The following is a 25,916-nucleotide window of genomic DNA, read 5'->3' on the forward strand; positions in this document are numbered from 1 at the left end:
TCATAACAAATTGCGCGGCGTGCGTTTTTAACGATAACTTTACGCTATTCAAGTTCCGTTACAGCTGTCTTGACTCATAATGTTACACGGCCCCCCAGACTGTGATGTCTTGAAGAGGGTTCCAGACAGAACAGGCTTTTTTTTTTTTTTTTTTTTTTTTTTTTTTTTTTTTTTTTTTTTTTTTTTTTTTTTGTGTGTGTGTGTGTGTGTGTGTGTGTGTGTGTGTGTGTGTGTGTGTACTGTGACAGGAGAGGGTATTTGTTTCGGCGAATGCACTCACTCTCAGATTCACTCAACAAGTCAGTACATACATTCTACAATATTTAAGTTGAGTTAATGGGCCTAGACAAAATGCCCTTAACTAAATTCCACATTTGTTTATAGGTTGTCTTAGAAGCACTTCGCACTAATCACTTCATATTCACACCACATTTTTTTTTCTTGGATGAAGCCCTCAGTTCTTCAACCGACTGTGCAAGGCAGGGATCACAGCCGGGTTCGACGATTGGCATCCTAGGCCAAAACCCTTATCAGGCCACTTGTTTAACCAGAGAGGATTTGGTCCTTTTCTTTTCCTCTTAATTCCTCTTTCAAATCATCCATCCTCGCCGTTCAGTGAGAGGATAAATCGTATTTCAGCGTCGTCATTGTTGGAAATCATCGGTACATTCTTTAATTTTCTTTGTAAGTTAGTATAAGTACGTATTTATCCATTGGTGCTTTTATTTAGTCCACTGAGTGTAGTCTTGGTATCATTCAGTGTTTCTTGAATCTATATTTTGCTCATTATTGATAATACTTCTTCAGGTCTATGTGAGGGAACAAGCCTTTAATTACATCAGTATCACAATCTGCCAGGAGGTAGCTCCCTTCATGAGGTATTTTCATTATTTTATATGGACCTGTATATAAATATTGCCATTTCTTATTCAGTCTTTTCCTGGTTGATGCTTTTGGGTGATTTCTCAATAAAATTTCTTCCCCTACACCATATGTGACTACTTTCTTCACATTTTTATCAAAACGGGTTTTTCTCAATTGTGCTTGATGCTTCAGGTTTTCGTAGACCTTCTTCACCATATCTTCTTTCTTGGTAATCTTTTGTTCTATTGAAGGTAATTTCTTCATCCATTCTGGCACAATACTTTCACCAAATACTATTTGGTTAGGTGAATAACCTGTTGATAAGTGTGGTAAGTCATTATACACTTTCTCAAATTCATAAATCCAATCGATCCATTTATAATGTTGTTTGGGTATGTACGTCCGTAAAAATCGGTTCAACTCTCGGAAGATTCTTTCAACCGGATTTCCACAAGGGTAAAATCTTGAGATGTAAATGTGCTGGATTCCTTGTTCTTTCATAGTGTCTCTCCATACTTAGCTTGTATAATAAGCAGCGTTGTCTGTCAAGATCATTATAGGTTTGCCAAGCTCAGTTATATAGTTGTTGATAAATTTGCGTAACATGGGTCGAATGTGGAGATTTTTCAAAGGATATAATTTCACATATTTTGAAAAGAGATCATAGAAACCCAATACATATTTGAACCGTCCACGTGTCATGGGACATGGCCCACAGACGTCACATGACACCAACATTAAAGGTTGTTGTGGGATGATAGGATGTAATTCTGTCTTCCGACAATAGTTTATGGGTTTCGCCTTCTGACATATTTTGCACTTCTTAATAATATTTGTAGCTATACGTCCCAAATTTGGATGACAGCAGTATTGTGCTATTTCGGCTGTACATTTAGCGGCACCAAAATGACCCCAATTCAAGTGAGTGTACCATACTAGTGATTCTAAATATTTATTTGGAACACAAACTTTCCAAACATCTTCTTCGTCCTTCCTCCGATACAATATTCCGGATTTTAATTGATACTGTTCTTGAGAGTGACTTAGCGTTTTGCTTTCAACAGCATGCCTAATGGCTTTCCACAACTTATCATCTTCTTGCAGTTGTGGAAGACTTCGAGATAGCTGTGAAATCTGCCTCTCACAATATTGCCTTGATAAATTCATGACTTTAAAGTCAATAGTCCGTTCTTCACACTCGTCAGCATTCTTTCTTTTCGGTAATCTTGAAAGAGCATCGGCTATGATGTTGTCTTTCCCTCTGATGTATTTGAGCATAATATCATATTCTTGCAGTAGCAAGGCCCACCGGGTTAAACGTGAATGGAACATCCTTCCTGTTAAAATAAAAGATAAAGCTTTGTGGTCGCAGAATACAATGATCTTCTTTCCATATACAAAATAGCGAAACTTTCTAAGTGACCAGACCACGGCCAGTACTTCCAATTCAGTAGTACAATATGCACGTTCACAGCTAGAGAGTGTTCTGCTAGCAAACCCAATTATCTTGATGGTACTGATATCTTCTGGATTGTCCATCTGGAAAAGAGTGGCACCCAATCCTGTTTCAGAAGCATCCGCAGCAATATAAAAATCTTGATCAAGTCTCGGATGATGTAACAGTGGAGCATTAGTCAAAGCATTGCGGATGTTATCAAAAGCTTGCGTGCATTCGGAATTCCACTCCCACATGACATTTTTTCTTAACAGCCGTAACAAACAGTCTTGGCTTCCTAACTGATTGGGTAAAAATCGTCGAAAAAATGAAACTAAGCCGATAAATGACTTTAATTCCGTTCTATTCTTTGGATAAGCACATCTGTTAATCGCATCCATCTTTTTAGGATTTGGTTTTATCCCTTCAGGAGTGATTATATGTCCAAGAAATTTCAATTGGTTATGAGCAAACTTGGATTTGCTCAAATTTACAGTAACTCCGTATTCCACCAATTTCGCAAAAACTCTTCTTAATAAGTCCAAATGTTCCTCCCAAGTTTCAGAAGCAATTAGCAAATCATCCACATATAAAGTAACTTCATTCAAAAGTTCTCTGCCCAGTATGGTATCTAATGCCGATATGAAAACACCACCGCTTATTTTCAACCCAAATGGCATGACAGTAAACTGGTAACTTTGGCCCAGAAAAATGAATGCAGTATATTTTCTAGATTCTTTCGATATTCTAGTTTGCCAATATGAACTACGCATATCCAAAGAAGTTAAGAAGCGGGCACCATAAAACTTTTGTACTAACTCTTCTAGGTTCTCCGGTCGCGTTTGTACAGGTATAATGATCTTATTGATCTCTCTGGCATCCAACACCAATCTGATGTCACCATTGGGTTTAATTACCGCCACAAGAGGGTTACAATATTCAGAATCTGAGGGCTCAATAATACCCCATTCTAACATTTTATTGATTTCCTTTCTGACTACTTCTTTCTTTGTCTATGGGATAGAATAGGAAGTACGACAAAAGGGTTTATGTGCATACGTCTTTATATGGTTTCAAAGTCTTTTATTATACCCGGACGTTTACTAAAAATTGACTGATATGCTTCCAACAAGTAGTACAGTTCATCCCTTTGGATAACAGATAAATATTCTGATTCTAACACCTTTTCCTGCAATGACATTTTATCCATCATTTCTTCAGAACATTCAATAAGGCATATATCATACACATTTTCATCATCAATACTGACATATTTTACCATTAGATTCATACACAATTGATTTGGAACTACTCGGCCCTTTCTCAGGGTGGCTGTCAAAACATTACCATTAGAATTAAATATACATTCACCTTTCTCTAAATTAATGATTGCACCGGTCTCACATAAAAAATCCAAACCCCAGATACATGGTACTGTCATTTTAGGAACAACCAGGAATGTACTTTCTATTTGAGCCCCCTGTATTGTAACGTCAACACGTACCTGTTTCACAACTTTTTGCATTTTTGCGCTGAACGCGCCAGACACGGTACATCCTGTGATAGGAAAAGTGGGCATTTTTACCCCTCGGCTTATCTGTTTTAAACAGTCCAACGTCATGACACTAATAGTTGCTCCAGTATCAATTAATATTTCAACATCAACATTATTTATACTTGTTGGAATTATTGCCTGTAAAATTTGTCCACATTTATTAGAAACTTCAGGTTTTTCTTCAATTAATTCATTCCTTATATCCTGATCATTATTGTACCTTAATACTCTCAGTTCAAATTGATGCCTGCCTTCCTTCTCCTTTCCAGTCATCCTAGGAAGGTATTTGGTGACTGGTATTAGTTTGATCTATCTCGTTGAGTCATCGGTGGGGGTTCATGAACTTCCACAATCCGTACAGTATGATCCGAGTTATGGTATTCACCCCGTCGCACATTGGAGGCTCCTTCGCCCATTGGTATAACTCCTTGTGCTGGATGAGGACTCGAGGCATTTGTTCCATCCTGCCGATGAACATTATGCTTCGAATTATCTTCCCAAGGTCGAATGCAATTGGGTTCATCACTTGGGTACCTGTTACTCTTATTAATATCACTACTATGCACATTCGCGTCACCATATCGAGGTTTACCTCTAGCACAGTAAGTATCTCTTCTATATTTATTATAATCATTGTTTTTATTGCAACCGTAGGATGAAGATTGTCCACGCTCCTGTGATGCGGGTTTGACCTGGTTTTCGGTATTATTATAATCATACGTTAAATTATTATTATAATTATTCGTATTACTATGAGTGTGAGTCGACATTTGATTACTACTCATTTGTCTTGCGTCTTCCATAACCATATCTATTGAGTCAGTCACCGACCAGAATTGTTCTACATCGTGGTCAGGAACATTTATTAACTTTTCACGTATATTTATGGGCAACCTTCCCTTCAAAATTCTGATCACTTCCTTGTGAGAAATTGGATCACTCCAATAACGTGTCTTATTTATGTACTTTTCAAAATATTGCCTTAAAGTACTCCTTTTACTGTTAAAATACTCAGGTTGGTAAACCTCTTTTCTTAATTTCTCTTGTTTACTCGACGACCAGTATTTAGTCAAAAAAAGTTATTCAAACTCAGCGCAAGTATGGCAACTTTCACTTACTTCGGCGGCCCATAATGCGGCTTCTCCGGTAATTTTGGATACTATAAATTGAAGTCGGTCGTGTTCTGACCAGCTACGCGGAAATATTCTTTTGAAATTATTGATAAAGATTTTCGGATGCAGGTTGTTCTTTTCAGTGGAGAATGTTGGGAATTGTCTACTTTTAAAAATGCTGTTCTCCACCTTTAAAGAAGACAAATATCCTCGCTGACCAAAAGAATCATCATCTTTACCAACAGAATCATCAACTTCCCAATGCAAATTTTCACCACAATTGTACTTCGTATTATCACATGTTCGGTTGTTTTTCGACCTATTCTCCGAACGTTCGTCCTCTGTCAACAAATTTTGTGATAACTTCCGTTCTAACTCCGCCAATTTATGATTGGTTTCCTTTTGCCATTTAGGTAACTCATCAACTATTTTGTCTTTTATTTTCTGAAATTCGCTAGTGAAGAGCTCAATTAATTCATCATTTCTACTTAGGTGCTCATTGATATTTTCATTTGGCTGGGATCCAATAGTAGTCTTAACCTTGTCTACAATTTCATTTCCTTTTATTTCTATCCATTCAGATAGATCTTCGTCAATTCTTTTAGTTTGATCTACTAAATACTTGTCAATCCCCTTACGAGCATCAGACTCAAACTCGACTATTTGTTTCGAAAGCTCTTCTATCTGTGCACTAGCATTGAAACAGTTGCTTTCACACTTAACCATCCTATTGGACAGGCCATCATAACTCTTCGAAACTACCTCATATTTCTTTTCTACATCATGAAGTTTTCCCATTAAATTATTATATTGCCTTTCTAAGGTGTTAGAAAACTCTACATCTAGTTCTCCAAATTTCACATTTAATTGAGTCTCCCAGTCCGCCTTTAATTCTTTCTTAGTATTTTCCAGTTTATAATCAAAGGTGTTCAGTTTGCTTTCCAAAGAATCCATTTTAACTTCTAATGAACCAAATTTGGCCTCAAATTTTTCATTTAACTTTTGATTGTCCTCTTTTAATTGCTTATTATCTTTTTCTAGTGAACCAAGTCTTCCATTCATTACACCCATTTGAGTATTTATTGATACCAGCATGTTGTTGTTGTTGTGGTCTTCAGTCCTGAGACTGGTTTGATTCAGCTCTCCATGCTACTCTATCCTGTGCAAGCTTTTTCATCTCCCAGTACCTACTGCAACCTACATCCTTCTGAATCTGCTTAGTGTATTCATCTCTTGGTCTCCCTCTACGATTTTTACCCTCCACGCTGCCCTCCAATACTAAATTGGTGATCCCTTGATGCCTCAGAACATGTCCTACCAACCGATCCCTTCTTCTAGTCAAGTTGTGCCACAAACTCCTCTTCTCCCCAATCCTATTCAATACTTCCTCATTAGTTATGTGATCTACCCATCTAATCTTCAGCATTCTTCTGTAGCACCACATTTCAAAAGCTTCTATTCTCTTCTTGTCCAAACTATTTATCGTCCATGTTTCACTTCCATACATGGCTACACTCCATACGAATACTTTCAGAAATGACTTCCTGACACTTAAATCTATACTGGATGTTAACAAATTTCTCTTCTTCAGAAACGCTTTCCTTGCCATTGCCAGCCTACATTTTATATCCTCTCTACTTCGACCATCATCAGTTATTTTGCTCCCCAAATAGCAAAACTCCTTTACTACTTTAAGTGCCTCATTTCCTAATCTAATTCCCTCAGCATCACCCGACTTAATTAGACTACATTCCATTATCCTTGTTTTGCTTTTGTTGATGTTCATCTTATATCCTCCTTTCAAGACACTGTCCATTCCATCCAACTGCTCTTCCAAGTCCTTTGCTGTCTCTGACAGAATTACAATGTCATCGGCGAACCTCAAAGTTTTTATTTCTTCTCCATGAATTTTAATACCTACTCCGAATTTTTCTTTTGTTTCCTTTACTGCTTGCTCAATATACAGATTGAACAACATCGGGGAGAGGCTACAACCCTGTCTTACTCCCTTCCCAACCACTGCTTCCCTTTCATGTCCCTCGACTCTTATAACTGCCATCTGGTTTCTGTACAAATTGTAAATAGCTTTTCGCTCCCTGTATTTTACCCCTGCCACCTTTAGAATTTGAAAGAGAGTATTCCAGTCAACATTGTCAAAAGCTTTCTCTAAGTCTACAAATGCTAGAAACGTAGGTTTGCCTTTCCTTAATCTTTCTTCTAAGATAAGTCGTAAGGTCAGTATTGCCTCAGGTGTTCCAGTGTTTCTACGGAATCCAAACTGATCTTCCCCGAGGTTGGCTTCTACTAGTTTTTCCATTCGTCTGTAAAGAATTCGTGTTAGTATTTTGCAGCTGTGACTTATTAAGCTGATAGTTCGGTAATTTTCACATCTGTCAACACCTGCTTTCTTTGGGATTGGAATTATTATATTCTTCTTGAAGTCTGAGGGTATTTCGCCTGTTTCATACATCTTGCTCACCAGATGGTAGAGTTTTGTCAGGACTGGCTCTCCCACGGCCGTCAGTAGTTCCAATGGAATATTGTCTGCTCCGGGGGCCTTATTTCGACTCAGGTCTTTCAGTGCTCTGTCAAACTCTTCACGCAGTATCATATCTTCCATTTCATCTTCATCTACATCCTCTTCCATTTCCATAATATTGTCCCCAAGTACATCGCCCTTGTATAGACCCTCTATATACTCCTTCCACCTTTCTGCTTTCCCTTCTTTGCTTAGAACTGGGTTTCCATCTGAGCTCTTGATATTCATACAAGTCATTCTCTTATCTCCAAAGGTCTCTTTAATTTTCCTGTAGGCGGTATCTATCTTACCCCTAGTGAGATAGGCCTCTACATCCTTACATTTGTCCTCTAGCCATCCCTGCTTAGCCATTTTGCACTTCCTGTCGATCTCATTTTTGAGACGTTTGTATTCCTTTTTGCCTGTTTCACTTACTGCATTTTTATATTTTCTCCTTTCATCAATTAAATTCAATATTTCTTCTGTTACCCAAGGATTTCTACTAGCCCTCGTCTTTTTACCTACTTGATCCTCTGCTGCCTTCACTACTTCATCCCTCAAAGCTACCCATTCTTCTTCTACTGTATTTATTTCCCCCATTCCTGTCAATTGCTCCCTTATGCTCTCCCTGAATCTCTGTACAACCTCTGGTTCTTTTAGTTTATCCAGGTCCCATCTCCTTAAATTCCCACCTTTTTGCAGTTTCTTCAGTTTTAATCTACAGGTCATAACCAATAGATTGTGGTCAGAGTCCACATCTGCCCCTGGAAATGTCTTACAATTTAAAACCTGGTTCCTAAATCTCTGTCTTACCATTATATAATCTACCTGATACCTTTTAGTATCTCCAGGGTTCTTCCATGTATACAACCTTCTTTCATGATTCTTAAACCAAGTGTTAGTTATGATTATGTTGTGCTCTGTGCAAAATTCGACCAGGCGGCTTCCTCTTTCATTTCTGTCCCCCAATCCATATTCACCTACTATGTTTCCTTCTCTCCCTTTTCCTACACTCGAATTCCAGTCACCCATGACTATTAAATTTTCGTCTCCCTTCACAATCTGAGTAATTTCTTTTATTTCATCATACATTTCTTCAATTTCTTCGTCATCTGCAGAGCTAGTTGGCATATAAAGTTGTACTACTGTAGTAGGCGTGGGCTTCGTATCTATCTTGGCCACATTAATGCGTTCACTATGCTGTTTGTAGTAGCTTACCCGCATTCCTATTTTCCTATTCATTATTAAACCTACTCCTGCATTACCCCTATTTGATTTTGTGTTTATAACCCTGTAGTCACCTGACCAGAAGTCTTGTTCCTCCTGCCACCGAACTTCACTAATTCCCACTATATCTAACTTCAACCTATCCATTTCCCTTTTTAAATTTTCTAACCTATCTGCCCGATTAAGGGATCTGACATTCCACCCTCCGATCCGTAGAACGCCAGTTTTCTTTCTCCTGATAACGACATCCTCTTGAGTAGTCCCCGCCCGGAGATCCAAATGGGGGACTATTTTACCTCCGGAATATTTTACCCAAGAGGACGCCATCATCATGCAATCATACAGTAAAGCTGCATGCCCTCGGGAAAAATTACGGCTGTAGTTTCCCCTTGCTTTCAGCCGTTCGCAGTACCAGCACAGCAAGGCCGTTTAGGTTATTGTTACAAGGCCAGATCAGTCAATCATCCAGACTGTTGCCCTTGCAACTACTGAAAAGGCTGCTGCCCCTCTTCAGGAACCACACGTTTGTCTGGCCTCTCAACAGATACCCCTCCGTTGTGGTTGCACCTACGGTACGGCTATCTGTATCGCTGAGGCACGCAAGCCTCCCCACCAACGGCAAGGTCCATGGTTCATATCAAACATTTTTTGATTAATATTTCCATTTTGAGGATTAACTTGCTGATCTACTTCCGAAACCTCAAGATCTTTATGTTCTCCCACGCTGCTTACCTTACTTATCATTGTATTTGAATCTCCTAACGGCTCTAAATCAATAACAGTATTATTACCTGTACATGTCTCCTGTCCCACATTGAGCCCATGGGATACATCATCCCTTTCCTCTTCACTTTCCTCTCTCTCTCTACTCATTACTCTACTCAACTGCACATTATCATGTATTCTTTTCGTTCGCTTTGACATGATTATTCACTACCAAGACATACACTTATTTTCACTATGTATTTATATATATTTATCTACCGAAATCACAAGTCTCAACTTCCCTTTTTTTTTATAATTATACAGTTATTTTAATCATACCTGGTAGTATCGCTCACTTTTAGCGATTATTGAAGAATACCTCTTTCATTGGACAGACTCACTGGCTGCTACAATATTTTCCAACTCTAGGGTTCGTGAATCCGGATGACACTCAACTCGATGCAGCAATCCTCCTCGATCGAGCCGCACGTTGTGGCGCCACTTCTACCGTATCTTCCTTCGCCGTCGGCGTTGTCGTGGTTACCGTGAGACACCGTTATACCAAGAGGAAAGGCGCGTCGATCTTAGAGCATGAGATATGATGACATTAAGCCATAGACAACACACAACGGTCATGGTAGCACCTGATTCCAGAATAGCTGCAGTAGTTAAGATCTACGAACTATCCCCTGTTGACCAGGTCCCCAAAACTTAACTCGTAACGAGATCCCTTCAAAGCAAACACTCAACTCGATGCAGCAATCCTCCTCGATCGAGCCGCACGTTGTGGCGCCACTTCTACCGTATCTTCCTTCGCCGTCGGCGTTGTCGTGGTTACCGTGAGACACCGTTATACCAAGAGGAAAGGCGCGTCGATCTTAGAGCATGAGATATGATGACCTTAAGCCATAGACAACACACAACGGTCATGGTAGCACCTGATTCCAGAATAGCTGCAGTAGTTAAGATCTACGAACTATCCCCTGTTGACCAGGTCCCCAAAACTTAACTCGTAACGAGATCCCTTCAAAGCAAATTGTCATAACGATCGTCTATAAAGGCTTCGTACAACGAGAGTACATGTTACGGTTTATGGAATAATAACAGATACGACCAAACTGTCTTGTCTCTTCTGCTTTATTTAACATAACTTCGTTCACAGTTTCATTTCACATTCACCACTCATTCACCGAAACCCTTTGATGAAAAGTTTTGGTTGCATAACACCAACAGTCAATGATAATGATACAGCTTTTCTCCTTTTTATAAATTGAAGCCCGCTCTCCGTGATATAATAAAAAAAAACGGTCTCAATACCGCGTGCCTCGCGAGACGCGAATAGACTTATCCTGGAATTGACCGCCCTGTAGGTGTACTCAATTTAATGACCACACTTCACTGTCCGCTATTTCGTGTAACTGAATGTCCATTTGTTAGTCTGATTATACACTGTAGCTATTTAAAATTCGCCCCTATATTTTTCACAACGCACAATTAGCACTTCGTTACTGGTTTTCTTTTTTTTTTCTTCTAAGAGTAAACGGAAAAAAAAGACGCCGTATCATCGGCTTAGTCGATATAAAGCAAAACACCTTAATATGCCCAATTTTACCTCTTCTTATAGGATCGGCTACCTTACTCATTAATTTATTACATATTATTTCCAATAACGCTAAACAGGTATCGCCGTTATATTTTAATTGTATTCAAAAGCATGTTACTACTATTATGACCGACCAAATCATAACAAATCGCGCGGCGTGCGTTTTTAACAATAACTTTATGCTATTCAAGTTCCGTTACAGCTGTCTTGACTCGTAATGTTACATTGTGTTGCTCACTGAAATAACAAAAAAAGTATGGTCTTTCCTCCATATCTGAAGTAATACCATATGTTGCGGTATTAAGCAAGTATTTAGGTAAAGATGAGACAGCACAAAGAACCCCTGAGGATATGGTTCAAAAGCTGAATTAGAAAGTCATTTCAGCTCCTTAAATAAAGATTCAAATTACTTGATTGGAATCTTTCTAATCCCAAGATTCAAGACAGACTATTTGGGGTTTCTTGAAGCTGAGAGAGGTCAATAGAAGATCCTATTGGAATTTTGTGAACAATCTTATACAAGTAGCAGTTCACTTCCAATGCCTACTCAGAAATGCAGAAGAGACAAAATTGAATCAAATGTGACTTGTGAAGTTCATGACATATTTTGGGATTGCTTTAATGAAGTGGTAACTGAACTAATAATAGTGACTGTAACAATCAACAAACAAATGTGATTTCTAGTGAGACTGACTATTATTTGAGGACAGTTATAATTGATTGCATTTGTTAACTTTTCTCTGATGTGACAAAAGCTGTGGGATATCTGCTAATATCATGTTGGACCTCTTTTTGCCTGGCATAGTGCAGCAGCTCAACATGGCATAGACTCAACAACTCATTGGAAGCCCCTGCAGAAATTTTGAGCCATGCTGTCCCTCTAGCTGTCCATGACTGCGAAAGTGTTGCTGGTGCAGGATTTTGTGCATGAACTATACTCTCAATTATGTCTCACAAATGTTCAATGGGAATCATGTCAGGTGGTATGGGTGGCCAAATCATTGACTCAAATTGTCCAGAATGTTCTTCAGACCAGTCGTGAATGAATTGTCATCCACAAAAATTTCATTGTTGTTTGGGAAGATGAAGGTCATGAATGGCTGCAAATTGTCAAACATAATCATTTGCAGTCAGTGACCAGTTCAGTCGGACCAGAAGACCCAGTCCATTCCATGTAAACACAGCACAGCCTACACCATTGTGGAGACACCACCAACTTGCACAATACCTTGTTGACAACATTCCACATGCAAAGTCTGTTAACTCCTGTTGTGTGGCCATAATGGCCATGGAAGCCTTTCACACAAATCATCTGAGTACCAATGACATCTCCAACAATGCACTGCCATCTGTAAATGTGCACATCCCTACAAGATGGCTACCATATTAGACATGCCAGAATGTGGTTCCTAATTATGTGATGATTTGTAGTGAATAAGACAGTGTCAATAAAAACTGTAGTGCACACAGCTATCTGAGTGCCAGTGGTTCATAGTTAATGATAACAATGTTGTCTTGAAGTTTTAATAATAGCTTAAATATGATGGCACTTCGAGGTGCTCGTTATACAGGTTCATGTCCTAAGAACAAAAAAACATGGGTGTTTCTTGCCTTGTATGTGATGAAACAGTGATAAAAGATTTCTGAATTTGTGCTGAAACCCAACTATGGATTCATTCCTTCTGCATCTAGTGGCTCAATACAAAAAATTCGTTATGTTTCTGTGACAGTGAACAGTGTATGCACACAGCTGAGATATTAAAAACTTATGATTTAAATACTGAACAATTCATCACTGAAATGCTAATAAATGATATCTTGTGACTAAAAGATGAGCTAAAACTATTAAGAACAAATACACATAGTAACAACAGAAGTGTATGCATCGAAAAAGGAAAAAAAAATGTAAATACAATTGAAGGAAAACATAAAGCTTTCATTAGGCCCACTAAAACAATTAACGGTAAGCGAATACAATTTAACACAGACAATATATATTCAACAGATATGACAGGAAAAAATTACAGTGTGTTAGTTGAAGAACAAACTGACAGCCAAAGAACAAACTATCCAAAAAACAACCTAACTGCATCTTCAAAATATACAAACACATCTACCTCAGTGCACATGGCCAAGATAATGTCAGCAAGTAGTAAACAAGTGAAGTTAAAAAAAATGAGCTATGGTGCTTGGTGAGAGCCTCGCCGGGAGAACTGCCAAAAAAATAAACAATTATAGTATGGTACATCACTTATGGCTACAGGAATAACCAAACTGAATGTACGTTTGACTGAGATAATAAAAAACGGTAACTCACTAAATGATTTATCTAAGAATGATACCATCATAATCATGGGTGGAAGCAATTATGTTTACCAGAATGAGGGGAAACATGCTACACAGTGCTTAAAAACTAACTACGTGATTTCAAAGTGCCCAACATCGTAGTTACTAGCATGCCACACAGATGTGACCTGCAGGATAACTCAGTCATAAATTCGGAGCTTTAAAAAATAAACAGACAGTTCCAAAAGTGTGCAAGGCCTATCATAACATGACATTCTTCGAACTTCCCACATTAAGAGAGCTATTTACAATACATGGACAACACTATAACAATGCTGGAAGTCGCTCATTGCTAAAATGCTAGCAAATTTAATACAGAATGTTGACCACATTACAAGAAAACCAATCTTTATAAAACCAGTCTCTACAAAAACTGTACTGAGTAACTGTTTGAGCAAAGCTGTAACATGTACTTCAGGAATTGTTTGCGATAAAACTTGTGCAGCTATGAAGAAATACAGAAAAGAGACACCTATAGGCAATGGAACTAAAATGTCAAAAAATACAACCACAGCTACTGCTGATAACCTTGGTGTTGAGCACTCGTAACACACACACCCCTCCCCCTCTCCCGCCCCCCTCAACCACAGGTACAGGAGAAAAGACATCCACAGTCAGAATACAAAAGAACCACAAAAGATGTCCATGAACAAGAAACAAGGATGTTTATGGCCTCACCAGGAAAAGAAGACCAAGCAGACACCAGTAATGAAAACAAACAGGTAAAAAAGAAGGTAAGTGGTTAATTACATGCACCTGAACTCGACAGAAGTACAAAATTCATACTCTTTCATCAGAATGTTCAATCTTTTCCAAATAAAATCAATGATTTCGAAATACCCTTTTCAGATGAGCTCAAGGAAGCTTCTGTTATATGTTTAAGTGAATATTGGTTGAGTAGTGATATGTTAGGAGTCACAAAATTACCAGGATTAACATTATCCTCATCAGTCTGTAGGACATCATCTGCCCATGGTGGGACACGCATTTTTGCTAAAACTAACACTGAACATCACTGCTTTAAATCCTTAGAGATATTGGGAAAAGAGGAAGACTTTTAAATTTCAGCTACAGAAATAACATCACTAAAAACAATAATAATTTTCTTGTACAGAAGCCCAGATGGGGACTCACATATTTTCCTACAGAAACTAGTCAGTGCACTCAGCAAACATAAAGCTAACAAGAAAAATCTAATAGTATATCGTGACTTCAACATAAATTTCCAGAAAAACTCAAATGTAAAACAAAATCTCATGACCATTCTTCCAACATACAATTTATAGGCTACTATAAACTCTCCCTCTAGAATTACCATAACTACTTGTACCACTATTGACCAAATATTCTAAAATGTAGAAAAAATGGCTTCCAGGCAAGAACCATTTAAAAACAGAATTTAGTGATCGTAATGGACAGTATATTACTTTCCATACAGTACCAATACCTAAACCCACAATGCCAACAGAACTAGTCAAAGAAAACGAATCCTAAGCGAACAGAACATAGACACCTCCAGACAACTGTTAGCTAAGGAAACATGAAAGTATATGTGAAAAGTTCAACAGATTTATGGAAATATTTAGCAAGTACTATGAAACTGGATTCCCCAATAAAGAAACATAGAATGAGGTCTAGTAATAGAAGCAGATCTTGGGCAACAACTGGAATAAAGATCTCAATCAAGATAAAGAGAAAACTATATGATATTATAAAAATGCAACAGGTATATGATGATTTTCATGCTTATTACAGAAAATACAAGACAATATTTAAAAAATTTGTCAAGGAAACAAAAATGAAGGCAAATGATCTATACATTCAGTCTGCTGGAAACAAGACCAAAGCCATGAGGAAAGTTGTGAAACAGCAGACAGGCATTGTCACTAACAGAAATGCCAATATCACTCTATGTCAAGATGGAGAGAAAATAACAGAGCCCAGGAAAGTAGCAAATACCTTCAATAGCTGTTTTATGAACATAAGTGGGCCACTAATCAGTTAGATTACTCCAAGTAACCAAAATACAACAGCACCACTGCTATAACTTCAAGTTGAGTAAATATATTTCAAGGAAGACGCAATAGATGAGAGTCACAGATCAAGTAAGAGATCAGCGAGTCACAACACTTTTCCCCCCTTTGAAGTTTTTGCACGGGTCTTGATGGAGGTGGCCTGTAGATTGCTAACGTCCATAGGTGTTGTTTGACTGGCCGTAAAGTCTCGAGGAGGAGGCTTCCCGTACGGACGGAAGTGTCCCCGATGATAATGGGTCGAGATGACAGGAGACGTGGGGGTCGAATCTGCTGGGGCCCCGTGCACCAATCGGCCCGTTGCGGCAAGTCCGGTTGTAATAACAGGAGACATGGGCGATGTGTCCGCATCCGTAGGAGAAGGAGGCAAGTAGATTTGCTCCGACAGATGATGGTCATCTGGTTCCTGCATGGGCATGTCTCCTGGTGGTGTCAGTTCTTCTGCTGGCAGCGATATGATGGTGAGAGGACTGCGCTGTGAGTAATGAGAAATTTCAGTATCCCGAGTGTCAGGTAGAGCCGAAGGTGGTGTAGCGGTATCTGGAACAGGTGTTGCCGGCACACGAGGCCAAAGCTGATCCAAATGACGCACTGCAACACCTGTGTCTGTCTGGATTTCACACAGGCATTGGCCATGGTGTCGTAAGATGCAGCCAGGACTCCATTTTGGCCACCTGCCATATCCCCATACCCATACAAGGTTGTCGGTGGTGAACTGGCCAAGCAAAGGCACCCACGGCCATGAGGTGGAAGGCCGCAGAAGATGAAGTAGCGTGCGGGGCTGTCGGCCATGTAAGAGCTCAGCCGGGCTGTGGTCACCCATGGGGGCGAAATGGTAAGAAGCCAGAAATTGGAGAAGCGCATCATCAGCAGCAGAAGAAGTCAGGTGTTTCCTCTTCTGAGTCTTAAATGTGCGTACCAGTCGTTCAGCCTCACCGTTTGACTGCAGATGGAATGGAGGGGCCGTGACATGCATGACGTCTTGACGGGCAAAAAGATCCACAAAATTGGAAGAGGCAAATTGCTGACCATTATCAGTAACAAGAGTAGAGGGAAGGCCTTCCAAAGAGAAAATGCGAGCTAGAGCATTGGTGGTTGCCGTGGTGGTAGGCGACGTGCAACGGACAATGAAAGGAAAGTTAGAGTAGGCATCAATAATGAGAAGCCAATAAGTACCTAAAAAAGGTCCCGCAAAGTCAGCATGAATACGCTCCCAGAGCTTCTCAAGCGAAGGCCACGGTGACAAAGATGACTTCGGGGCAGTGGCCTGTGACGCACAAGGGCCGCAGGCAGCGACCATGTGTGCGATTTCAGAGATGATGCCAGGCCAGTACGCAAGACGGCGCACCAGAGATTTTGTACGAGAGACGTCCCAGTGCCCTTGGTGAAGTCGGCGCAAGACTGAAGCACGCAAAGACGCAGGTACCACAAAACACGGCGAAGCATTTTCGGTGGAAAAGAGGATAACACCATCCCTAGTTGTGAGGCGGTACCACAAAGCGTAGTAGTTCTGAATTGGGTCAGAAGTCTTAGCAGATGGACGATCTGGCCAACCCTCCCAACCCGGTAGAGGGTAGGGTCAGAACCCGTAGCAGCCGCCAGCCGGTCCCCGTGATGGGAAACCCATCCACAACTCGCTGCTCGGCAACATCCAGGTGGAAATACAAAAGTTCGTCCCTATCAAATGCCAGATCAGGACCCATGGGAAGGTGAGACAGTGCATCAGCATTCGCATGTTGAGCCATCGGCCAGAAATGAATCTCATAATTGAAATGAGACAAGTAAAGAGCCCAACGCTGGAGGCAGTGTGCAGGCTTGTCGGAAAGTGACGTTGATGGATGAAACAAGGAAACAAGTGGTTTGTGATCCATAACAAGATGAAATTTGGATCCATAGAGAAAAACACCAAACTTATGAAGAGCATAAATAATTGGAAAAGCTTCTTTTTCAATTTGAGAATACTTTTGTTTGGCATCCGTGAGTGTTTTGGAGGCATAAGCAATGGGTTGATCAGAACTGTCAGAAAAACGGTGCACAAGGACTGCACCAACCCCGTATTAAGAGGCGTCCGTGGCAAGAAGATGATGTTGGCCAGGTCGATAGGTAGCCAAGCACGGGGCTTGTTTCAGCATAGTCTTCAATTTCTGGAAAGCCGCATCGCATGACACGGACCTGTGAAAAGGCACGTTTTTATGCAACAGGCGACACAACGGCTGAGCCACCAAAGCAGCAGATGGTAAAAACTTGTGATAGTATGCTATTTTCCCAAGAAGGCCTGCAGTTCCTTAACAGATGTGTGGCGAGGAAGGGCATCAATCGCAGCAACAGTTTGCTGAAGAGGACGAATACCATCCCGAGAGAGTTGAAACCCCAAGTACGTGATAGATGCCTGAAAAAATTTTGATTTCTGAAGATTACACTTAAGACCGGCAGTCTGTAAGACATGAAAAAGTGTGTGGAGATTTTGAAGATGTTCGTCAGTGGTGGAGCCAGTGACAACAATGTCGTCCTGGTAATTTATACACCCAGGGACAGTGAGCAATAATTGTTCCAAGAATCGCTGAAAGAGAGCAGGGGCGCTGGCAACCCCAAATGACAGTCGTTGGTATTGATAGAGGCCGAAGGGTGTGTTAGGGACCAGAAACAGCTGGGAAGCAGCGTCAAGGAGAAGTTGATGATAAGCTTCTGACAGGTCAAGTTTAGAAAAATACCGGCCTCCAGCAAGTTTAGTGAACAATTCTTCAGGTAGAGGCATAGAGTAAGTGTCGATAAGGCATTGAGCATTTACAATGGCTTTGAAATCACCACAAAGACAAACATAACCATTTGGCTTAGCAACGACAATGACAGGAGAGGGCCCCTCACTGGAAGTGACAGGAAGCAAGACCCCTGAAGCAGTGAGATGATCCAGCTCCCGTTTGACCTGATCACGAAGGGGCATAGGAATGGGCCGAGCCTCAAAAAATTTAGGCCGAGCAGTGGGTTTGAGTGTGATATGAGCTTCAAAGTCGTTTGCATGGCCTATCCATCATAAAAACCTTAAAAACAAAACAGTCCTCAGAAGTAGATCATATACCTGATAAAATATTAAAACGATGTAGTGAATGAATTGAAAAACCACTAACATATTTATGCAATAGTTCACTGGCATCATGGACTTCCCCTTCTTGTCTAACTTCTCAAAAATTCCAGGAAAAGTCTTCCATGAAAGACTTGCAGAGTTTATGGAAATATTTCAAATCCTATCCACAGCACAACACGGGTTTAGGAAAAACCACTCAACCAACAGAGTTATCTATGAATTCCTAAGTGAAATTTACCAGAAAGTGGACAGTGGTGATTATATCACTGGTGTATGCCTTGACTTGTCAAAAGCATTCAGTATTATAGATCATGAAGCACTCCTACAGAAATTACATCAACTAGCCATAAGAGCCATACCTAATGACTTGGTCAGTTCATAGCTTTGCAGATAGAAACAAACAGTGGAAATACAACATATTGACTTGCTGCAAAATCACAAACCATTACTGAGATTACCAAGGCATGAAATATGATGTTCCCCAAGGGTCAGTACTGGGACAAGTGCTGATCCTCCTATATATAAGTAACCTACAAATAAATGTACAGTGTCAAAATGCTTACCAGTTTGCTGATGGCACGAGCTTTCTCATTACTACAAAATCAGAAAACCTACTATAAGAAAACACAACAAAGACAATGGATAGCATAGCAGAATGGTTCACATACAATATTTTAATCATAAATGAAGGAAAAACTGTAGCAATCAACTTCCACAGTGTCCAGGAAAAGGCTCCACAAACTATAAATACCCAGCTGTCAAACAAAGCTGTACATAGAGTTGACCTGGCAAAGTTTCTTGGGCTGCGCGTCCAGGATAATGTCAGGTGGGGAACTCATATTGACAATCTTAGCAAAAAATTGAGCACATTCTGCTATGTAATGAGGATCCTTTAAAGATGCTGTAGTAAAGACTACCTAAAAAGTGTGTGCTATGCAAGTGTCCAATCAATGCTGAAGTATGGAGTCATTTTCTAGGGAGCTTCTCCAAATACCATCAAGCTATTTAGAATCCAAAAAAGAATCAGAAGAATCATAGAAAGTGCCAAACAGAAAATCTTGCAAACCACTCTTCAGAAAACTGCAGATTCCACACTCTTCCTCAAAAATGAAGATGTACATGCTTAAAAACAAGGCAAAAAATGGATTTCCATATGCACCATAAAAAAACTAAGCTTTGCAAAACTGGAGTTCTACACCTTGGACAATAAATATTCAGGAAACTGCCAAGTAACATACAATCAATAAACAACATATCAAGATTCAAAGCTGCAGTAAAGGAGTATCTAATTGATCACCGCTTCTGCAGACTGAAAGAGTATTTTGACAAATAATAACGTGCCAGTATGAATAATAATTCACCAGTCTTAGCCACCGAAACCATAGTAACATTGTAATCACTGAACAAATACAAATAATGCAACAGTAATAAGTAGTGTAATCACAAGAGATTAATGATGCTAAAATGATAGAAAGAATTCTGTATTAAATGATGTCCAACATCTTATGTACATTCTATATACCAACAAGGTCTCATGGACAAATAAATAAATACTTTATGACTTTTGTCACCTTAGTGTGTATTTGGAAAAGGTTCCACAAATTATAAAGATCCAGTTGTGTTCACCTAATGCAACACAGTATCCAAATATGACAAAGTTTGTCAGAATGTATCTATCAGCAACCTAAAAGACGTGACTTCTGAAATTTTCCTGGCGTATTTCTTCTTCTAATAATTTCCGGGTATGCATGCGCAAGATTCGGCATAAATACCGCGACTGCACCTGGGCTCTTCAGTAGTTGTGTACTCACCTGATGATGGCCGGACGTCTCTGGGCCGAAATATCGTGGCAGAATGTCGACGGGATCCGGCTGCATACCCGGAAATTATTAGAAGAACCTAAAAGACTTTTCTATGAAGCACACCTTGTTTATGAATACAAGTGAAACCACTTATTACCTCTTAATGGAAAGATATTTCTGTTCATTCACCATAATTTGCCTGTACTTCAGCATGAGTACTAACTTATTTTTCATTAACATTAATAATAAACTGTGTTTTTATTTGAAGACATTGTGACTTTATTTGTGTTTAGAGTATCTTACATGTGAATTAAAGAAAGTCAGTTTTATGAAATTTTAATAATTTGTTGAAAATCGGCATGTGCCAGATATCGATATACTATCTGCTATTTGGTCAGATAGTAAAATTAAGCCAGATAGGTCAGATACTTGATAGGTGCCTGATATCCATTTCATCTCTGATCATGATTTGTAAACTGAGTGAAACAACTTATGAACAGATCTTACCATTCTTATAATCAGCAAAAATTTCCAATGTATTCATGCCTAGGTACTCTGCTTTATCAACAACTAATAGCTGATGTCCTTCAAATGAGGTGGTCTGATTATATCTAGTAAATTCACCATCATCTAACTGAAGGATAGATAGTGAGCCATAACGTGAAATCTGAAATCCAAATGAGTTAGATTAATAACTGTTCATATGTGCAGAAGATTATAGTGTAGCTTTACTTTAAAAATAATCGTAACTACACATACAAGAAACTTAATTTTTTTAAGAAAAAGTGAAGGAATCCCGTTACTTGCCTTTACAGTATGCCAGTTGACATCACTGATGTTAACATAACTTAATCAGACAGACTGTTCTTCAGTATGTATGCTGTTGAGGTTGTAACGGAAACATAAGCTTCCATTTCTTATCTAGAAAAGACGGGGAACTCATTATTCCTGTGACACAGAAAATAAACAAGAAAGTGAAAAAATTGCACCATTACATGTAGATATATAAAGAACTGTAAAACCACTTAGAAGCATATGTTGTATTTTGCACTTTTTAGCCAAACGTATCTCCTTTTTCTTGTATGATGAAAAATCTTTTGTTCATCAAAGCCATGTGATGATTTGCAAAGCCTGCATGATCACCCTCCATGTGGTTCACATTGGGCAACATTAATTATGAAACAATGAAATATCCAGAATGGAATAACACAATATCTTGAAAAGAATTGTTTATGACTGAGCATGCAGAGCTGATGCTGAATCATAGACATGCACAATGAAAAGACCGCCATACATTTTAGCTTTTGTCCAAAAGGCCTTTTCTGAAGTAGAAAGCACACACACATTCACAAAAGCACAGCTCCACACACGTGGTCACACATGGCCACAGTCCAGTCACAGCAGCCAAAGACAGTGGTCATGTGTGAGTTGTGCTTGTGTGAATGTGTGTGTGCTTTCTACTTCAGATGAAGGCCTTTTGGTTGTTGTTGTTGTTGTGGTCTTCAGTCCTGAGACTGGTTTGATGCTGCTCTCCATGCTACTCTATCCTGTGCAAGCTTTTTCATCTCCCAGTACCTACTGCAATCTACAACCTTCTGAATCTGTTTAGTGTATTCATCTCTTGGTCTCCCTCTATGACTTTTACCCTCCACGCTGCCCTCCAATACTCAATTGGCGATCCTTTGATGCCTTAGAATATGTCCTACCAACCAATCCCTTCTTCTAGTCAAGTTGTGCCACAAATTTCTCTTCTCCCCAATTCTGTTCAATACCTCCCCATTAGTTATGTGATCCACCCATCTAATCTTCAGCAGTCTTCTGTAGCACCACATTTCGAAAGCTTCTGTTCTCTTCTTGTCCAAACTATTTATCGTCCATGTTTCACTTCCATACATGGCTACACTCCATACGAATACTTTCAGAAATGACTTCCTGACACTTAAATCTGTACTCGATGTTAACAAATTTCTCTTCTTCAGAAACGATTTCCTTGCCATTGCTAGTCTACATTTTATATCCTCTCTACTTCGACCATCATCAGTTATTTTGCTCCCCAAATAGCAAAACTCCTTTACTACTTTAAGTGTCTCATTTCCTAATCTAATTCCCTCAGCATCACCCGACTTAATTCGACTACATTCCATTATCCTCGTTTTGCTTTTGTTGATGTTCATCTTATACCCTCCTTTCAAGACACTATTCATACCATTCAACTGCTCTTCCAAGTCCATTGCTGTCTCTGACAGAATTACAATGTCATCAGCAAACCTCAAAGTTTTTATTTCTTCTCCATGGATTTTAATACCTACTCCAAATTTTTCTTTTGTCTCCTTCACTGCTTGCTCAGTATACAGATTGAATAACATCAGGAAGAGACTACAACCCTGTCTCACTCCCTTCCCAATCACTGCTTCCCTTTCATATCCCTCGACTCTTATAACTGCCATCTGGTTTCTGAACAAATTGTAAATAGCTATTCGCTCCCTGTATTTTACCCCTGCCACCTTCAGACTTTGAAAGAGCATATTCCAGTCAACATTGTCAAAAACTTTCTCCAAGTCTACAAATGCTAGAAATGTAGGTTTGCCTTTTCTTAATCTAGCTTCTAAGATAAGTTGTAGGGTCAGTATTGCCTCATGTGTTCCAACATTTCTACGGAATCCAAACTGATCTTCCCCGAGGTCGGCTTCCATTTGTCTGTAAAGAATCCGCGTTAGTATTTTGCAGCCGTGACTTATTAAACTGATAGTTCAGTAATTTTCACATTTGTCAACACCTGCTTTCTTTGGGACTGGAATTATTATATTCTTCTTGAAGTCTGAGGGTATTTCGCCTGTTTCATACATCTTGCTCACCAGATGGTAGAGTTTCGTTAGAACTGGCTCTCCCAAGGCTGTCAGTAGTTCTAATGGAATGTTGTCTACTCCCGGGGCCTTGTTTCGACTCAGGTCTTTCAGTGCTCTGTCAAACTCTTGACGCAGTATTATATCTCCCATATCATCTTCATCTACATCCTCTTCCATTTCCATAATATTGTCCTCAAGTACATTGCCCTTGTATAGACCCTCTATATACTCCTTCCACCTTTCTGCTTTCCCGTCTTTGCTTAGAACTGGGTTTCCATCTGAGCTTTTGATATTCATGCAAGTGGTTCTCTTTTCTCCAAAGGTCTCTTTAATTTTCCTGTAGGCAGTATCTATCTTACCCCTAGTGAGATAAGCCTCTGCATCCTTACATTTGTCCTCTAGCCATGCCTGCTTAGCCATTTTGCACTTCCTGTCGATCTCATTTTTGAGACGTTGTATTCCTTTTTGCCTGCTTCACTTACTGCATTTTTGTACTATCTCCTTACATCAATTAAATTCAGTATCTCTTTTATTACCCATGTATTTCTACTAGCCCTCGTCTTTTTACCTACTTGATCCTCTGCTGCGTTCACTACTTCATCCCTCAAAGCTATGCACTCTTCTTCTACTGTATTTCTTTCCCACATTCCTGTCAATTGTTCCGTTCCTGTCAATTGTTCCCTTATGCTCTCCCTGAAACTCTGTACAATCTCTGGTTTAGTCAGTTTATCCAGGTCCCATCTCGTTAAATTCCCACCTTTTTGCAGTTTCTTCAATTTTAATCTACAGGTCATAACCATTAGATTGTGGTCAGAATCCACATCTGCCCCTGGAAATGTCTTACAATTTAAAACCTGGTTCCTAAATCTCTGTCTTACCATTATATAATCTATCTGAAATCTTTCAGTATCTCCAGGCTTCTTCCATGTATACAACCTTCTTTCATGATTCTTGAACCAAGTGTTAGCTATGATTAAGTTGTGCTCTGTGCAAAATTCTACAAGGCGGCTTCCTCTTTCATTTCTTACCCCCAATCCATATTCACCTACTACGTTTGCTTCTCTCCCTTTTCCTACTGCCGAATTCCCGTCACCCATGACTATTAAATTTTTGCTTCCCTTCACAATCTGAATAATTTCTTTTATTTTATCATACATTTCTTCAATTTCTTCGTCGTCTGCAGAGCTAGTTGGCATATAAACTTGTACTACTGTAGTAGGCGTGGGCTTCGTATCTATCTTGGCCACAATAATGCGTTCACTATGCTGTTTGTAGTAGCTTACCCGCATTCTTATTTTCCTATTCATTATTAAACCTACTCCTGCATTACCCCTATTTGCTTTTGTATTTACAACCCTGTATTCACCTGACCAGAAGTCTTGTTCCTCCTTCCACCGAACTTCACTAATTCCCTCTATATCTAACTTTAACCTATCCATTTCCCTTTTTAAATTTTCTATCCTACCTGCCCGATTAAGGGATCTGACATTCCACGCTCCGATCCGTAGAACGCCAGTTTCCTTTCTCCTGATAACGACATCCGAATGGGGGATTATTTTACGTCCGGAATATTTTACCCAAGAGGACGCCATCATGGCCTTTTGGTACAAAGCTAAAATGTAAAGTATGCTGGTGCAAGCTGTCACCAGCACATCAGGCAGCAAAGAGGTTGTGAGAAGATCGATAGAGGCCAAAGACAAACTCAAAAGAAACGCATCGCCAACACTCTCTCGACTGCTAGTATTTAATTCGCTGCCACAGACAGGAGGGGCCAGTCTGTCACACACACCAAATCAGTCATCCAGTGAGTCGAGTTGAGTCATCAGTTGCAGCCCACTGGGAATTGCAGTCACAGTTAGCTCAGCCTCTAGCTCAGACTCAGGCAGCCCATAGTGACCAGTGTAGTGTGCATAGCTGGATGTGTACTTCACCAGCAGTGAGGCTAATGTGGGCTATTAAGGAAGAGCTTGTACCACAACACCTGGACCATCTTAAGTTAAGTAACATCTTGTTCTTATGAATAAAGAATCCTGTTAATACATGCATGCAGTTGTGTCATAAAAAGAGGACACCAGCCACCAACAACATCCTCTCCTTGCTTCCCATGGTACAAGCCTACAGTAACAACAAGATGACACAAAATATAGCATTCTTTTTGTTGTGTACGTCTGCAACTCACGATCTCCTCAATGTCGTGAGTAGCCATCTATCCTTTTTGCAATATGATTGTGGATGTTTTTATGCTGAATTGATTAAAATAGATGTTCCTATTAAAAAATAAATTTTGCTTATTTAGTGCACATCATCTGACAAGGTCCTGAAAATAGACTCGTAATATTTTGGTTGGAACTTCCTTAAGTTTAGAGTTGCTGTCGAGAGACATCTTTGAGGTTGTGGATGTCATCATGTGCCCTTGCTAGGAAAGTTTTCAGTTTTACTCATTTACAACCAAGTCATTCATCCAGTAAATTTTCTTTTGGTATCTGACACAAAGTGGACAGTGTTTTTGCGATAGATTTTTTTCAAGTTTTGGATTTAGGGTTCATAAATATGTGAAGTGCCTTTCACCCCCAAAAAACTCTGTGATCATCAAAATTTTCTATCTGGATTAGGGAAACTAACTGATTTCAAAGCCCACATCATGCTTAAAGTGACAGCTGCCCAATTTTTCTTCAAAAGTGTGCTGGGTGCCTCTTAGCCTAAAGGATGCCCTCAAAACAGAACTTGACGCACTTAATCATAAAGATGTGTTAATGCCTATTCCCCATAGTCAATCATTTTTCATCTC

General features: G+C 39.6%; 1 protein-coding gene across 1 annotated transcript in view; it reads right to left on the reverse strand.

The window, feature by feature from the left end:
* LOC126473984 (neural-cadherin-like) overlaps positions 1 to 20,945 on the reverse strand; it is a 76,637-nt gene extending 55,692 nt beyond the window's left edge. Inside the window, exon 1 of the mRNA XM_050101372.1 lies at positions 20,790 to 20,945. The gene's annotated coding sequence lies outside the window, so the exon portion shown is untranslated. The remainder of the gene's footprint in view (positions 1 to 20,789) is intronic.
* Positions 20,946 to 25,916: the final 4,971 nt, after the last annotated feature.

The sequence above is a fragment of the Schistocerca serialis genome, chromosome 4, assembly GCF_023864345.2.
Source record: "Schistocerca serialis cubense isolate TAMUIC-IGC-003099 chromosome 4, iqSchSeri2.2, whole genome shotgun sequence".
Taxonomy (NCBI): Eukaryota; Metazoa; Arthropoda; class Insecta; order Orthoptera; family Acrididae; genus Schistocerca; species Schistocerca serialis.